This window comes from Rattus norvegicus, chromosome 13, assembly GCF_021556685.1.
Source record: "Rattus norvegicus strain SHRSP/BbbUtx chromosome 13, alternate assembly SHRSP_T2T, whole genome shotgun sequence".
Taxonomy (NCBI): domain Eukaryota; kingdom Metazoa; phylum Chordata; class Mammalia; order Rodentia; family Muridae; genus Rattus; species Rattus norvegicus.
The window spans coordinates 109337592-109355511 of record NC_141546.1 but is presented as its reverse complement, the minus strand read 5'-3'; the positions used below and the strand labels follow the sequence as shown (position 1 = coordinate 109355511).

The following is a 17920-nucleotide window of genomic DNA, read 5'->3' as shown; positions in this document are numbered from 1 at the left end:
GACATGATGAAACACCATAACTAAAAGAAATTTGGCGAGAAAAGGGTTTAGAATGTCTTGCAACTCCCAGGAAACAATCCACCATTGAGGGAATTCAGGACATGAAGTCAAGGAAAGGCAGAAACATGAACCATGGAGGAAAGCTGCTTAGCGATTTGCTCTCCGTTGCATGCCCAACCTGCACAGAATGGGGTCCTCCCAAGTCAATCATTAACAAAATGCCCCACAGACATATCCACATGACGATTTAATGGAGACAATTTCTTAACTGGGGTTCCTCTTTTCAGGTGACTCTATTTTGTGTGTTGACAGAAACTAACCAGCACATGAGAGCATTTGTATCTGGTACATGCACATTCACATTAATAGAGTAGATAATGAGATACTGTCTTCTATTATTCCCTACTTTATTTTGTTTAGTTTGTTTTGCTTTTTGAGACAGGATCTCTCACTGAACCCAGTGCTTTCCATTGGCCAGGATAGCTGGCCATTGAATTCTATCTGGCCATAAAATCTTAACAATGCACCTGCTTCTGCCTTCCAGTGCTAGAATTACAACCGTACACTGCCATGCCTAGCCTTTTTTAAAAAAAAGATATTTAGGGTAGGAACTCAGATACGCATGCTTATATAACACGATGACTAAGCCATCTCCTCAACGCTAGGATTTTTTTCTGAGTACTCTATCTTCTCATCTAAGTAATGGAGAAAATAACTGGTAGCTGAGGGATCATTTACAGACTTAGATAACATTGAGCACATGAAGACAAAGGTGAATTTGTGTGTAAAGTTTTATTTTTTAATAAATATGCATTCTTAATGAACTTTTAGAATTATCCTTGTATTCTCTTGAGTGGATACTTTTTTTTTAATGTACTCTTTAATCTTTTTTTACAGTCCAGATTTTATCCCCCTCCTGGTCCACCCTCTGACTGTTCTACATCCCACACCTCCTTCCCTCTGCCCCATGCCTCCAAGAGGATGTCCCCACCCCTGCCCCTACCCCACCAGACCTCCCCACTCCCTGGGACCCCAAGTTTATTGAGGGTTAGGTGCATCTTGTCTGGTTGAGTCCAGATCCGACAGTCCTCTGCTGTATTTGTGTTGAGGGCCTCATATCAGCTGGTAGATGCTGCCTGGTTGGTGTCTCAGTGTCTGAGAGATCCCAGGGGTCCAGGTTAGTTAAGACTGCTGGTCCTCCTATAGGCTCACCCTCCTCAGCTTATTCCAGCTTTCTCTTAATTCTACCATAGGGGTCACCAGCTTCAATCCATTGGTTGGGTGTAAATATCTGCATCGGACTCTTTCCACTTGCTTGTTGGGTCTTTCAGAGATCAGTCATGCTAGGCCCCTGTTTGTAAGCACACCATAGCATCAGTAATAGTGTCAGGCCTTGGGGCTTCCCCTGAGCTGGATCCCAATTTGGGCCTCTCACTGGACCTCCTTTCCCTCATGCTCTCCTCCTTTTTTGTTCCTGCAGTTCTTTCAGACAGGAACAATTCTGGGTCAGAGTTTCGACTGGGATCCCTCTACTTGATGCCCTGTCTTTCTCCTGGAGGTGGACTCTACAGGTTCCATCTCCCCACTGTAGGGCATTTCATCTAAGTCTCCTCCCTTTGAGTCCTGAGAGTCTCTCGTCTCTTAGGTCTCTGGGACGTTCTAGAGGGTCCCCCCACTCCTACCTCCTGAGGTTGCCTATTTCATTTCTTTCTGCTGGCCCTCAGGTCTTCCGTCCTGTCCCCTGCCTCCCAATACCTGATCATGCCCCCCTCTCTTCTCTGTCCCCTTTCCCACCCAGGTCCCTCTGTCCCTCTCCCCACACCTATATTTGCTTTCTTCTCCCTCCAAAGTAGGATTGAGGCATCCTCACTTGGGTCCTCCGGGTTGTTAACCTTCTTGAGTTCTGTGTTTTGTATCCTAAAAATTCTCTACTTTTTTTTGACTGATATCCACTTACTAGTGAGTACATAACATGCATATCCTTTTGGGTCTGAGTTACCTCACTCAGAATGATATTTTCTAGTTCCATCCATTTGCTTGCAAAATTCATGGATACTTCTAAAATTCTATTTGATTGCTGTTCTACTTGGAGTCCTGCATGGTACAGATTAAATTAACATGATCCCCGGCAATGAAAACCTTCATATTCTAACACTTTGGCTTCTTTTGATAGGAAGGCGTGAGCTGATAACATATCCACTAAAAGGAAAAAATTGTTCAAGGAAATATTTTACTTAAAAGATAAATACTTAAATAGTCAAAAAATAACATAGGTCAAAGAAATATTGTGGTAGATTTGATGACTCTTGAAGTTTCCTTAACCACACAAAATAATTAGAAAACTGAGTACAATAAATCCAAATTAATTTTAAATACAGAACTAATACTGGAAAGAAGCAAAGGAAATCCCCAGGTAGAAACAGATAAAATATTCAAAATCAGTATAATGAGCGAAACCTGAACTCAGTGACCTATGAAAAAGACAGACTAAGGTAAATTCCCCAAGGCCCAGAGTTTAACTTGTACCAGGGTCACAGGCTTAAGTCTAAAGTCTGAAGAAAAATTAAATTTAGAAATTAATCCTTTAAAATAAAAGCCAATGTATACCATAGTAACTAGAACATTGTACTCACTAAGCCACTGTCGCTGTGAAGAAGCGGGTCAACTAACGAGTTTCTGCAGGAGAAAATAGAAATGAGAAGCTTACCCCTAAGCTGGAGGTGTTGTATGATTTGCATTAATCTGTCTGTGGAAAATCCCATACGATAAATTCTTAGTTTACTGAAACTCTTAGTAGTGTGAAACAAACCAAACCTGCTTTTCTATCATAGATACCTCTAAAAACCTGAATGCATTAATCTTGTGGAAACAACTCCATAAAGGATGAATTCATAGTAAACTTTTATAATTCCAGAGACAAACAAATACAAAAGAGAGAGAAATGGGATGCAAAATCTAGAAAATAAAAGAAATACAAATGAAAGAAAAATAACAAATTCCTTAAAGACATTTTTAATGTTTAAAAAAGAAAAACCATTATATAATAAGACATGGTGAAAATGGTCAGTCATGACTTAAATACTTTATTTTTATTATTTTAGTTGTGGGTACGCATGTGTATCTGTGTATGGATATGTGAATGGGACAGCAAGTGTCCATGGAGACCAGAGGCATCAGAAATCCTGAAGGTAGAGTTATAAACAGCTGTGAACAACATGATCTGAATGTCGGGAACCAAACCCAGGTCCTCTAGACAGCAAACGTGCTTAACTGCTGAGCCACATCTCCAGCCCCAGTCATAAATGTTTGCAAATCAAAATTGAAGTTATAAAGGTTAAAAATATGATAATTGATACATTTAGATCCAGCTGTATAACTAGTAGAAGACTTGCTACGATTTCATAAACAATAATCAAACACAATATATACGAAGTACTTAGTTTTAAACATTAAATAACAGCTAAGCAGAATTGGGGCCACTGAGAAAAGAGGAGTGAGTTAGCTGATTTCTACACTGGTCTCGTCGTCTAATTAATGACAAATTTTGGATTTCAGAAGAGGAAGAAAACTCGAACAGAGCACAGTGGACTCCTGAGTACAAGATATTGACTCCCTTGTCAGCAAGTCTAGGGTAGCAAGAATTTTCTGGAACTGTAGTAGTAAAGAGAGCAGTAGACAGAGAAAAGCTCAGAAATCAGCGAAACTTGTGCTAGTGATGATGTAAGATTCAGCACAGAACTGTGACCCGTGGGGGAATGTAGCAACATGGTGACACTGAGGATGACAGCCCCGGAGGCCCAGGGCCCGAGTCAAGAAGATAAAGCTAATTTTGTTCATATTTAAATCTTCCCGTTTAGATAGTGGACTTCATTCTTTCTTATGCTTTCCATATCCATCCACACAAGGCTGAAGCAAGGTCCAGGTACTTACACGAGCTCTGATCCACGTACATTATTCACTGAAATGCTCTGTGATGGTTCCTCATGCCTTTAGGTTTGGTAGGTTTCTCCAGCTTCTATAACATACTTGAGACATGAAACATTTTTTTAAAGGGGAATTCCAATATGCATAATTTATGCATGCTGCCATTTCTTCTAAGTTCATCAAAACCCCAGAGTTATCAAAACATCCATCCCTTCCCTGCCGTTTCATCGATCCTCTGGAGTCTGTGGAGTTGAATATCTGATGATTTTGGTTCCTTTGGAACCCACCCTCTGCAGGCATGGATGGATGACTGTACTCATATACTCACGATTCTTAACCACTAAAAACCATTTTGTTCTCTGAAGTAAGTTTCATGTGCCCCACTTTGTCTCTTCCAAGCTCCTTATTTATTTTTTAAAATGAAAAAATCTTTTTACATTTCAATAGAAGAGCTGAAGTCTTACAGATTGTTTTTGATTTTTTGCAAATGTCAACATGTTCTCTGGGTTTAAAAAGTTAAATGAGGGGCTGGGGATTTAGCTCAGTGGTAGAGCGCTTACCTAGGAAGCGCAAGGCCCTGGGTTCGGTCCCCAGCTCCGAAAAAAAGAACCAAAAAAAAAAAAGTTAAATGATCTATAGAATAGGAAAATTATCAGAAAGAGGTCATTTATACTTCAAAATAGTATTCAGATAAATAATCATAGTTAAAAAAGATTAAAATAGAAAAGTGATACTTGATTAGGGAGAAAATTTTACAAATTATAGAAGATAAATAAAACTATTCATAATCATACCACAAAATTAATATTTTTAGCATTTACTTACTAATTGTGTGTGTGTGTGTGTGTGTGTGTGTGTGTATGTGTGTGTGTGTGTAGGTCAGTTGGTTCAACTGTGTGAGTCCCAGGATCAAACTCAAGTCATCAGAATTGTAGATAAAGTGCCTTACCTGCTGTCCTGTCTCACGAGTCCCGGAAGGTTTTGACATGTATCATTATAATCTTTTCTTATAGACACAGTCTATTCTTTCCAACTTCAAATTAATACAACATGTATGGTATTTGACTTTCAGCATTTCAGAGTTACCTTTTCTTAGATAAGTGAGATAATGATTTTTAGCTTGATTTAAAAGATCTTGAAAAAGCTGGGTGCTCTGTTTACAAGTTCCGAGAATTGTGACCATGACAGATCATGCTCGCCTCTGAGAGGCTCTGTCAGCAGCTGACTGAGGCCAATCGTTGGACTGAAGTCGGGACCCCTATGGTTGAATTAGTGGAAGGATTGAAAAAACTGAAGGGGAGGGCAACCCCATAGGAAGACCAGCAGACTCAACTAACCCAGACCCCAGGGAGCTCCTAGAAACTGAGCCACCAACCATGTAGCCATGTAGGCTGGTTGGAGGCCCCAAGCCCTGCACTTACATAGCAGAGGACTGCCTGGAGTGACCTCAGTGGGAGAAGATGTGCCTAATCCTCCAGAGACTTGAGGACCCAGGGAAGGGAGAGGCCTGGAGGTGGGAAGCACCCTCTCGAGGCAAGGGGAGGAGGAATGAAATGAGGAATGGTGGGAAGGGGAACCAGGAAGGTGGGGGCAATGGCTGGAATGTAAATAAATAAAATAATTAAAAACAAAACAAAAAACTAACCAAAGAACCAAACAAAAAATTGCCAGGTCTCAGCACTTCAAAGATGGAGGATGTCATTACTTTTTAGGAATATGTGAAAAAAGATCTTGACCCCATAAGGTGGTTGCCAGTTGTTGCCTTTAGGTCCCCTAAATGTGATCAATTCAGTAATAGTATATAGTCAAAGTATAGAAGAATTTATGAGGCCTGAAAATTCTACTGAAATCTCATAGTTAATTTTATGGCAACCCACAGGATCATAGTATTTCCAATTATTAAAAAACATAATCTTACTCTGCATGCCAAAGATCCTTAAAAATAATTACTAAACAGAAAGGAGCCCAGAGATAGATGCAGAGATGGGGATTATCAGCTCAGGCAAAGGAGATTTTTTTTTTTTAATGGAGCTAATTCCCGTTGTCTAAAAGAAATCTGTCACTTTTTCTTTTCTTTTTTAATTCCTAAAAGAGTACTTTTAGGAATCACATCATGATGGATGGGAGTCACAGTACTTATGGCATGCTATTAAGCTTAAATTTTATCAACAGCAGAACAAAAAGAAATAGTTTACGGAACTGAGCATAGTTATTTAATAACTCTAGTATAAGAGAAAAAAAGCTAGATTCTGTTTTCATGGTCTAAAGTATGCTCCTCCCCACGGGTTAGTTAGGGTTGTGGTCGAAGCAACTGTCCTCTAAGACAACATTAGTTTGGCCAAGTTTTAAATAAAATTTTGAATTTTCCACAGTGTTTTTGTGGGAAATGCCTAGAAAATCAAAATTATTGGAGTAGAGATTATTGAGGAAAGTTCTGTATTAATTATTTTTCTGTTGTGATAAATCATCATGACCAAGGCAATTTCTAAAAGAAAGTATGTTTGGGCTTACTGTTCGTCTAAGTTATTGTTCTATTATTGTTAACAGACATCATGCCCAAGGCAACTCTTACAAAGGAAAGCATCTAACTGGGAACTTACTAACAGTATCAGAGGCCTGGTCCATTATCATCGTGACAGAAAACATCTTGGCATGCATCAAACTGGAGCAATAGCTGAGAGCAACATCCCGATATACAGACCACAGGAAGAGAGAAAACTGTGCCTGGCGTGGGCATTGAAACCTCAAAGACCATTCCCAGAGACACACTTCCTCCTCCTACAATGCCACACCTCCCAGTTCTTCTAATTCTTTCCAATAGCATCACTCCCTGATGACTAAACATTCAGCTATATGGGCTACGGAGGTCATTTTTATTCAAGCCGCCACATTCCGTTCCCTGTCCCCCATAGGCTTAGAGTCATATCATAATGCAAAATACATTTAGTCCAACTTCAAAGTCCCCATAGTCTTTCAGTCTCAACCTCATTTAAAATTCCAAAGTTCAAAAGTCTCTTCTGAGACTCATGGCATTCTCTTAACTCTAAGACCCAGTAAAATCAAAACCTAAAAGTAAATTATATACTTTCAACATATAACGGCACAAAATACATTACCATTCAAAGAGGGAAAAAAGAGCGTAGTGAGGAAATACTGGCCCAGAGCAAGACAGAAAACTGGCAGGGAAAATTCCACCTTCTGCATTTTCATGTCTCATAAAGGACTCTTCAGATCTTCGACTTCATTCAGCTTTGCTGACTGCAACACACTTCTCTCTCGGGCTGGTTCCACACCTGAACTGCAGGTCTCCTTGGCAGGCATCCCACTACTCTGGCATCTCCAACATCTTAGAGTCTCCATTGAAATTCTGGTTTCACCTTTTCGTCATGGCCTCACTGGGCCTCCATGTAGGTTCACTCTGGATACATACCTGGCCTCAGCAGCTTTCCTTAATGTCAGAGAGAGGTTTCATAGCCCCTTTCTTGTAGCCCTGACTCTAAAGTCAGGATCGTGGCTGAAGCTGCCATGTTCTGCTGCCTGATGATGCTGGAGATTGGCCCCCTCCTTCAATCACATTTGCGCCAGCTTTCTGTTGTTGTTCTGTTTCCATCACTGCTTAAGCTTTTCTCTAATGCCTTTCGCAAGGCGGAAAGCTTAGCTGGATGGTGGTCTTTCCCTAGCGTCACCACTTTGTTAATTCCATTTAGGACCAGTCTTTTTTTTTTAATTTATTTCTAAGGACTGGATGTGCTTCTATTACATGTCCTGTTGCTCCTTTTCTCCCCAAACTGTATATTTGTATATCTTTTGGTTTTACTTGTTCCTTTTCATTGTCGATCTGCACAGGAGTAACAGCTAGTAATTAGGTGACAGTCAATGTTAGGCTGTCTTGAAATCTCCTATGACAAAGCCATTAATCCCAAACACTTCAATTTAGCCTCAGGCAGATTTTTAGAACAAGGGCATCCACACCCCCTTTTGTATTAGACCCCCTTATCCCCCTTTTCTTAGACACCCCTTCCCCCTTTTTCTTAGAAAGCTTTCATAGGAAACTTTTAGAACATAGAAATAAAAGCTTAAATCACTTTTCAAAGTGTCCCTTTTTCTTCCTGCAACTTCAACTAGGAGGCTGGAGGTTAGGGCTGCGCAGTTCCTGCAGAGACAGAACAAACGTTGCTTTGTTTACTCCGCTGCTGTTTTATGATGGGGCGCTAAACAGTTTCTCACCTCAGAGCAATCCAGACGGGCAAGTTAGCTACAGAAGCACAGTGACTTAGACTTAAGATAGGTAAATGTTTTATTATTGAACAGCAACCCTAAATATCTCATAAGAGCAAGTCTTACCTCCACTGAAGCTCTTCCCACTCTGTTGCTTCAAGAAGAACCAACAAGAAAGAAGTACTGAGACCCTGTGAGAGAGAGACCCAACCGCCTGGTCAGGTGGGCACTCCTGAGGCTGCAGAGCGGAAGAGACCACCAACACTGCTCACCCCTGCCCACATCCCTGGCCCAAGAGGAAACTGTATAAGGCCTCTGGGCTCCCGTGGGGGAGGGCCCAGGAGCGGCAGGACCCCTGCCTGAGACACCACCAGAACCTGAAGGAAACAGACCAGATAAACAGTTCTCTGCACCCAAATCCCGTGGGAGGGAGAGCTGAACCTTCAGAGAGGCAGACAAGCCTGGGAAACCAGAAGAGACTGCTCTCTGCACACACATCTCGGACGTCAGAGGAAAAAGCCAAAGACCATCTGGAACCCTGGTGCACTGAAGCTCCCGGAAACGGCGGCACAAGTCTTCCTGGTTGCTGCCGCTGCAGAGAGCCCGTGAGCAGCACCCCACGAGCAAACTTGAGCCTCGGGACCACAGGTAAGACCAACTTTTCTGCTGCAAGAAAGCTGCCTGGTGAACTCAAGACACAGGCCCACAGGAACAGCTGAAGACCTGTAGAGAGGAAAAACTACACACCTGAAAGCAGAACACTCTGTCCCCATAACTGACTGAAAGAGAGGAAAACAGGTCTACAGCACTCCTGACACACAGGCTTATAGGACAGTCTAGCCACTGTCAGAAATAGCAGAACAAAGTAACACTAGAGATAATCTGATGGCGAGAGGCAAGCGCAGGAACCCAAGCAACAGAAACAAAGACTACATGGCACCATCGGAGCCCAATTCTCCCATCAAAACAAACATGGAATATCCAAACACACCAGAAAAGCAAGATCTAGTTTCAAAATCATTTTTGATCATGATGCTGGAGGACTTCAAGAAAGACGTGAAGAACTCCCTTAGAGAACAAGTAGAAGCCTACAGAGAGGAATCGCAAAAATGCCTGAAAGAATCGCAAAAATCCCTGAAAGAATTCCAGGAAAACATAAATAAACAAGTAGAAGCCCATAGAGAGGAGACACAAAAATCCCTGAAAGAATTCCAGGAAAACACAATCAAGCAGTTGAAGGAATTAAAAATGGAAATAGAAGCAATCAAGAAAGAACACATGGAAACAACCCTGGATATAGAAAACCAAAAGAAGAGACAAGGAGCTGTAGATACAAGCTTCACCAACAGAATACAAGAGATGGAAGAGAGAATCTCAGGAGCAGAAGATTCCATAGAAATCATTGACTCAACTGTCAAAGATAATGTAAAGCGGAAAAAGCTACTGGTCCAAAACATACAGGAAATCCAGGACTCAATGAGAAGATCAAACCTAAGGATAATAGGTATAGAAGAGAGTGAAGACTCCCAGCTCAAAGGACCAGTAAATATCTTCAACAAAATCATAGAAGAAAACTTCCCTAACCTAAAAAAAGAGATACCCATAGGCATACAAGAAGCCTACAGAACTCCAAATAGATTGGACCAGAAAAGAAACACCTCCCGTCACATAATTGTCAAAACACCAAACGCACAAAATAAAGAAAGAATATTAAAAGCAGTAAGGGAAAAAGGTCAAGTAACATATAAAGGCAGACCTATCAGAATCACACCAGACTTCTCGCCAGAAACTATGAAGGCCAGAAGATCCTGGACTGATGTCATACAGACCCTAAGAGAACACAAATGCCAGCCCAGGTTACTGTATCCAGCAAAACTCTCAATTAACATTGATGGAGAAACCAAGATATTCCATGACAAAACCAAATTTACACAATATCTTTCTACAAATCCAGCACTACAAAGGATAATAAATGGTAAAGCCCAACATAAGGAGGCAAGCTATACCCTAGAAGAAGCAAGAAACTAATCGTCTTGGCAACAAAACAAAGAGAATGAAAGCACACAAACATAACCTCACATCCAAATATGAATATAACGGGAAGCAATAATCACTATTCCTTAATATCTCTCAATATCAATGGCCTCAACTCCCCAATAAAAAGACATAGATTAACAAACTGGATACGCAACGAGGACCCTGCATTCTGCTGCCTACAGGAAACACACCTCAGAGACAAAGACAGACACTACCTCAGAGTGAAAGGCTGGAAAACAACTTTCCAAGCAAATGGTCAGAAGAAGCAAACTGGAGTAGCCATTCTAATATCAAATAAAATCAATTTCCAACTAAAAGTCATCAAAAAAGATAAGGAAGGACACTTCATATTCATCAAAGGAAAAATCCACCAAGATGAACTCTCAATCCTAAATATCTATGCCCCAAATACAAGGGCACCTACATACGTAAAAGAAACCTTACTAAAGCTCAAAACACACATTGCACCTCACACAATAATAGTGGGAGATTTCAACACCCCACTCTCATCAATGGACAGATCATGGAAACAGAAATTAAACAGTGATGTCGACAGACTAAGAGAAGTCATGAGCCAAATGGACTTAACGGATATTTATAGAACATTCTATCCTAAAGCAAAAGGATATACCTTCTTCTCAGCTCCTCATGGTACTTTCTCCAAAATTGACCATATAATCGGTCAAAAAACGGGCCTCAACAGGTACAGAAAGATAGAAATAATCCCATGCGTGCTATCGGACCACCACGGCCTAAAGCTGGTCTTCAATAACAATAAGGGAAGAATGCCCACATATACGTGGAAATTGAACAATGCTCTACTCAATGATAACCTGGTCAAGGAAGAAATAAAGAAAGAAATTAAAAACTTTTTAGAATTTAATGAAAATGAAGATACAACATACCCAAACTTATGGGACACAATGAAAGCTGTGCTAAGAGGAAAACTCACAGTGCTGAGTGCCTGCAGAAAGAAACAGGAAAGAGCATATGTCAGCAGCTTGACAGCACACCTAAAAGCTCTAGAACAAAAAGAAGCAAATACACCCAGGAGGAGTAGAAGGCAGGAAATAATCAAACTCAGAGCTGAAATCAACCAAGTAGAAACAAAAAGGACCATAGAAAGAATCAACAGAACCAAAAGTTGGTTCTTTGAGAAAATCAACAAGATAGATAAACCCTTAGCCAGACTAACGAGAGGACACAGAGAGTGCGTCCAAATTAACAAAATCAGAAATGAAAAGGGAGACATAACAACAGATTCAGAGGAAATTCAAAAAATCATCAGATCTTACTATAAAAACCTATATTCAACAAAACTTGAAAATCTTCAGAAAATGGACAATTTCCTAGACAGATACCAGGTATCGAAGTTAAATCAGGAACAGATAAACCAGTTAAACAACCCCATAACTCCTAAGGAAATAGAAGCAGTCATTAAAGGTCTCCCAACCAAAAAGAGCCCAGGTCCAGACGGGTTTAGTGCAGAATTCTATCAAACCTTTATAGAAGACCTCATACCAATATTATCCAAACTATTCCACAAAATTGAAACAGATGGAGCACTACCGAATTCCTTCTACGAAGCCACAATTACTCTTATACCTAAACCACACAAAGACACAACAAAGAAAGAGAACTTCAGACCAATTTCCCTTATGAATATCGACGCAAAAATACTCAACAAAATTCTGGCAAACCGAATCCAAGAGCACATCAAAACAATCATCCACCATGATCAAGTAGGCTTCATCCCAGGCATGCAGGGATGGTTTAATATACGGAAAACCATCAACGTGATCCATTATATAAACAAACTGAAAGAACAAAACCACATGATCATTTCATTAGATGCTGAGAAAGCATTTGACAAAATTCAACACCCCGTCATGATAAAAGTCCTGGAAAGAATAGGAATTCAAGGCCCATACCTAAACATAGTAAAAGCCATATACAGCAAACCAGTTGCTAACATTAAACTAAATGGAGAGAAACTTGAAGCAATCCCACTAAAATCAGGGACTAGACAAGGCTGCCCACTCTCTCCCTACTTATTCAATATAGTTCTTGAAGTTCTAGCCAGAGCAATCAGACAACAAAAGGAGATCAAGGGGATACAGATCGGAAAAGAAGAAGTCAAAATATCACTATTTGCAGATGATATGATAGTATATTTAAGTGATCCCAAAAGTTCCACCAGAGAACTACTAAAGCTGATAAACAACTTCAGCAAAGTGACTGGGTATAAAATTAACTCAAATAAATCAGTTGCCTTCCTCTATACAAAAGAGAAACAAGCCGAGAAAGAAATTAGGGAAACGACACCCTTCATAATAGACCCAAATAATATAAAGTACCTCGGTGTGACTTTAACCAAGCAAGTAAAAGATCTGTACAATAAGAACTTCAAGACACTGAGGAAAGAAATTGAAGAAGACCTCAGAAGATGGAAAGATCTCCCATGCTCATGGATTGGCAGGATTAATATAGTAAAAATGGCCATTTTACCAAAAGCAATCTACAGATTCAATGCAATCCCCATCAAAATACCAATCCAATTCTTCAAAGAGTTAGACAGAACAATTTGCAAATTCATCTGGAATAACAAAAAACCCAGGATAGCTAAAGCTATCCTCAACAATAAAAGGACTTCAGGGGGAATCACTATCCCTGAACTCAAGCAGTATTACAGAGCAATAGTGATAAAAACTGCATGGTATTGGTACAGAGACAGACAGATAGACCAATGGAATAGAATTGAAGACCCAGAAATGAACCCACACACCTATGGTCACTTGATTTTTGACAAAGGAGCCAAAACCATCCAATGGAAAAAAGATAGCATTTTCAGCAAATGGTGCTGGTTCAACTGGAGGGCAACATGTAGAAGAATGCAGATCGATCCATCCTTATCACCCTGTACAAAGCTTAAGTCCAAGTGGATCAAGGACCTCCACATCAAACCAGACACACTCAAACTAATAGAAGAAAAACTAGGGAAGCATCTGGAACACATGGGCACTGGAAAAAATTTCCTGAACAAAACACCAATGGCTTATGCTCTAAGATCAAGAATCGACAAATGGGATCTCATAAAACTGCAAAGCTTCTGTAAGGCAAAGGACACGGTGGTTAGGACAAAATGGCAACCAACAGATTGGGAAAAGATCTTTACCAATCCTACAACAGATAGAGGCCTTATATCCAAAATATACAAAGAACTCAAGAAGTTAGACCGCAGGGAAACAAATAACCCTATTAAAAATGGGGTTCAGAGCTAAACAAAGAATTCACAGCTGAGGAATGCAGAATGGCTGAGAAACACCTAAAGAAATGTTCAACATCTTTAGTCATAAGGGAAATGCAAATCAAAACAACCCTGAGATTTCACCTCACACCAGTGAGAATGGCTAAGATAAAAAACTCAGGGGACAACAGATGCTGGCGAGGATGTGGAGAAAGAGGAACACTCCTCCATTGTTGGTGGGATTGCAGACTGGTAAAACCATTCTGGAAATCAGTCTGGAGGTTCCTCAGAAAATTGGACATTGAACTGCCTGAGGATCCAGCTATACCTCTCTTGGGCATATACCCAAAAGATGCCTCAACATATAAAAGAGACACGTGCTCCACTATGTTCATCGCAGCCTTATTTATAATAGCCAGAAAATGGAAAGAACCCAGATGCCCTTCAACAGAGGAATGGATACAGAAAATGTGGTACATCTACACAATGGAATATTACTCAGCTATCAAAAACAACGAGTTTATGAAATTCGTAGGCAAATGGTTGGAACTGGAAAATATCATCCTGAGTGAGCTAACCCAATCACAGAAAGACATACATGGTATGCACTCATTGATAAGTGGCTTTTAGCCCAAATGCTTGAATTACCCTAGATCCCTAGAACAAACGAAACTCAAGACGGATGATCAAAATGTGAATGCTTCACTCCTTCTTTAAATGAGGAAAAAGAATACCCTTGGCAGGGAAGGGAGAGGCAAAGATTAAAACAGAGACTGAAGGAACACCCATTCAGAGCCTGCCCCACATGTGGCCCATACATATACAGCCACCTAATTAGACAAGATGGATGAAGCAAAGAAGTGCAGACTGACAGGAGCCGGATGTAGATCGCTCCTGAGAGACACAGCCAGAATACAGCAAATACAGAGGCGAATGCCAGCAGCAAACCACTGAACTGAGAATAGGTCCCCCGTTGAAGGAATCAGAGAAAGAACTGGAAGAGCTTGAAGGGGCTCGTGACCCCAAAAGTACAACAATGTCAAGCAACCAGAGCTTCCAGGGACTAAGCCACTACCTAAATACTATACATGGACTGACCCTGGACTCTGACCCCATAGGTAGCAATGAATATCCTAGTAAGAGCACCAGTGGAAGGGGAAGCCCTGGGTCCTGCTAAGACTGAACCCCCAGTGAACTAGACTATGGGGGGAGGGCGGCAATGGGGGGAGGGTTGGGAGGGGAACACCCATAAGGAAGAGGAGGGGGGAGGGGGATGTTTGCCCGGAAACCGGGAAAGGGAATAACACTTGAAATGTATATAAGAAATACTCAAGTTAATAAAAAAAAATAAAATAAAAAAATATAAAAACCAATAAAAAAAAAGAAAGAAAGAAGTACTGAGGCTGTCCCCCCACAAATAATGTTCAAGAAAATGAATTAACATAGGAAAACAACTTTATAATTACCACCAGGTTTAAGTCCTATTTGAAACTGGTTGCCTTGACTTTACCCACCAATAAAACCCCTTTTGTGACTTTCTTTCTAAAATTTCCTTGCTTTTGTTTCATTTCATTTGGTTTAGTTTAGTGACAAGATCTTGGGAATCATAAGATCTACTGACCCCAGAGGCGCTGCAGGAATGGATAATGTGTCACACGTGGCCATAGGTGGTAGACAGGAGAGAGGCTATGTCTACTCTCCATGTTCTGACCTATGAACATCTGGATGATTAATAGCTCAACATTCCCTGAAAAAAGGCAAGCCTGAGGCAATCAGTCTGGTGCCAGGCAGGCCCAAATGGGCTCCCAGGACAGGGAGCAAGCCTGAGACCACAATCATTTTGGCAGCAGGCAAACTTGGAGGAAGCAGACCATACCTGAAATGACCCCTGCCTGGCACCATAATGCACAGGCAGGGCAAAGCACTCCAGAGATGACCCCAGACACTCGGAGACCCCAGGTGCCACTTAGAAGAGCAAGTAAGTGGTGGAGAAATGGAAAAGAAACAGAAGAATGTCGGCACAATAAAAAGAGGCAGAACTAAAGATTTGAGGGTGTGAGAAATAGCTTGTGAGTAGCTGATGATGCTATCTGGGATCCTGGCCTGTGCTGCCACCAGGGGCCATGTCTGGGTCTGTGGCCCTGTAGCAGCAGGGGTCTCTTACCACCAAAGGCCAGATGTTACTGGTCTGGGCTATGCCCACGGACATATGAATGTGTCAGGGCTGTGCAGAACTGATCCCACTCCTTACCTGGGAATTGTGGGAGAGCTGACCTTGGAGCTGCAGCATTTGGGAGAGTGGGCCCTGCACTTTGCCTGAGCAGCTCAGTAGAGTGGATCCTGGTGGCAGGGGATCGGGCAAGCTGGCCTGAGGATGTGAGCCGTGAAAGCTGGCCCTGTCACTTGTCTGCTTGCGGTGACTTGGGCAAGGGAGGATACCGGGCCCCCACGCACACACCCCTTGCACCTATGGCAGGAAGAAGAACTGGCCCAGAGGTCAGCAGAAGAGGAGAGCTGGTCCCGCCTCTCACCTGCTGTAGCACTCAGGGTACCAGACCTGTACCTCACTGAGGCAGCACAGTAGAGCTGACCCTATATGTGGGGGTTGTGGGGGATCTGGCCCTGGAGTCATGAAAGCATAAAAGCTGTCCCTGCACTTCCTCTAAGCAGCACAGTAGAGTTGGCCCTGAATATGGGGGTTACAGATGAGCTGGCCCCAAGGGTGTTAGCGCGGGAGAGATGGCCCTACCTCTTGTCTGCTGGGCAGTGGTGCAGACAAAAGAGAAACACCTTATCCCTTGCCGTCTATGGCAGGAAGTAGGACTGGCCCTGGTGTTACGAGAGTGGGGAAACTGGCCATATCTTCCACTAACTGCAGCACGTGGGAGAGCTGGCTCTGCACTCTACCTGGGCAGCAGGGTAAAGCTGGTCCTGGTTGCAGCGTTGCTGATAATGGCTCCGCGGGCACGAGAGTGGGAGAGTCCGTGACTGACCGGTTCAGGTACCTCTCAGGAAGGCAGAAGAGAAGAGTAAGAAAGAGAGGGGCAGAAGTTCCCACACAAGGCAAACGAAAATTAAATGATTTGATCTTTGAACACATGTACTACACTTGAGTAGACTGTAGATAAAGAACAACACTTGCATTTTGATTTTGGAAGTGGTATACAAAATTACATCACAATCAGATGTAGAGTTTCACCAAAAAGGTAGTTTGCTGCTAGTACTTTTTTGAATGTGGAATCTGCATTTCCATCGTTAAAGTTCATACAATACCTATTACAATACTTAAACCTGGCATCGAGTTGTACCTTACCTTTAAAGCAAATCAACAGGGATACATTTACATGTTTGGTCTCTGAATCTATTTTCATTGGCTTTATTTACATGTCTTCAACTGGTAGCAATGATAAAACCTCATATTTAGATTGCATACTTCCTCTCAGTTGCATTCAAATTTCACTTAACGATTTAACGATTTCCTAACACCATGCTCCACAACCTTTTCTGATCACCAGAATCTCCTGGAAACTTTTTATCATGTCTCTGGCCACAGCTCACCTGATTCAGTAGCTTTTAGGTAGGACATGGGAATCCTGGTATTAAACTGAAAAGAATCTCCTCAAGAAAGTACATAAATCAGTCAAAAATGACAACTACTGATCCAAGAAGCAGGGAATTACTTCTCAGGTGATCTGTCTCTGTCTTCTCAGTTTTTCAACACCAACTCCTGTAGGAGGACACTTCAAAGGGGTTTGCTTGAAAGCTGAAAAAAGTGACCACAGGACAAGCATAAACAATCAAAGCCTAAATTTTATATCTTATGGAACTACTTTATGAATTTTGAGTACTTTAGCTATTAACTCTTTTAAAAAACATATACTTGTGATTTATAAAAATAGTATCCAACAACAATTTTATTATAACATTATAATTTCATACTATCCTACTTTAAAACATAGTTGTGATATTAATTTCAATATTTTTTATTTCCTTATAGTCTCTTCATATCTGAATTTTAAAAAGTGAAAAAATATAATTTATCAAGATACTTTAAAAACCTTGGTTGAATATGAAAACTATAAATATTGCAAAAAGAATCTAAGAATATTACAAATTTGAGTGATTGATGACATTTATATTTCTACAGGATTTCACTGCAGTATCTATTTCTTTAAATCCATGGCCTGGGACAAAGCCCGCTTGTAAAGCCCTTGGCAGCTCGCATGAAACCCTAGGTTAGACCTGAGGCAACATCCACAAAGATCTAGTCTGTGATTATAATTATGGGATTAGTGTAATAATGTTAGCTTCTTTTTCTTTTTTCTCTTTAAATTAATTTTACATCCTGACTGCAGTTTCCTCTCCCTCCTCTCCTCACAGTCTGTCCCCCACTCCTCCTCCCTTTCTCTTCGGTCTTGGGTTTTTTACGTAGGCACATCTATTGAGGCTGGATGAGGCAGCCCAGTGAAGGAAGAGTCCCAAAGGCTGCAGAGT

General features: G+C 41.2%; 1 long non-coding RNA gene and 1 other non-coding gene across 4 annotated transcripts; one reads left to right on the top strand and one right to left on the bottom strand.

Moving 5' to 3' along the window:
• Positions 1 to 773: 773 nt before the first annotated feature.
• Positions 774 to 15995, bottom strand: LOC120096211 (uncharacterized). Of its 3 annotated transcripts, XR_015635828.1 has the most exons (6): positions 15678 to 15995; positions 8269 to 8333; positions 3931 to 4025; positions 2634 to 2676; positions 2000 to 2094; positions 774 to 1351 (listed from the first exon to the last, which is right to left on the bottom strand). It is a non-coding gene; the product is annotated as an uncharacterized LOC120096211 (long non-coding RNA). The 3 variants fall into 3 exon arrangements; XR_015635829.1 differs by lacking the exons at positions 8269 to 8333; positions 15678 to 15995 and having other exon boundaries at positions 2000 to 2199; XR_015635830.1 differs by lacking the exons at positions 8269 to 8333; positions 15678 to 15995 and having other exon boundaries at positions 1958 to 2094.
• LOC120096407 (small nucleolar RNA SNORA17) lies at positions 15042 to 15171 on the top strand. The gene has a single exon (XR_015636427.1). It is a non-coding gene; the product is annotated as a small nucleolar RNA SNORA17 (small nucleolar RNA).
• Positions 15996 to 17920: the final 1925 nt, after the last annotated feature.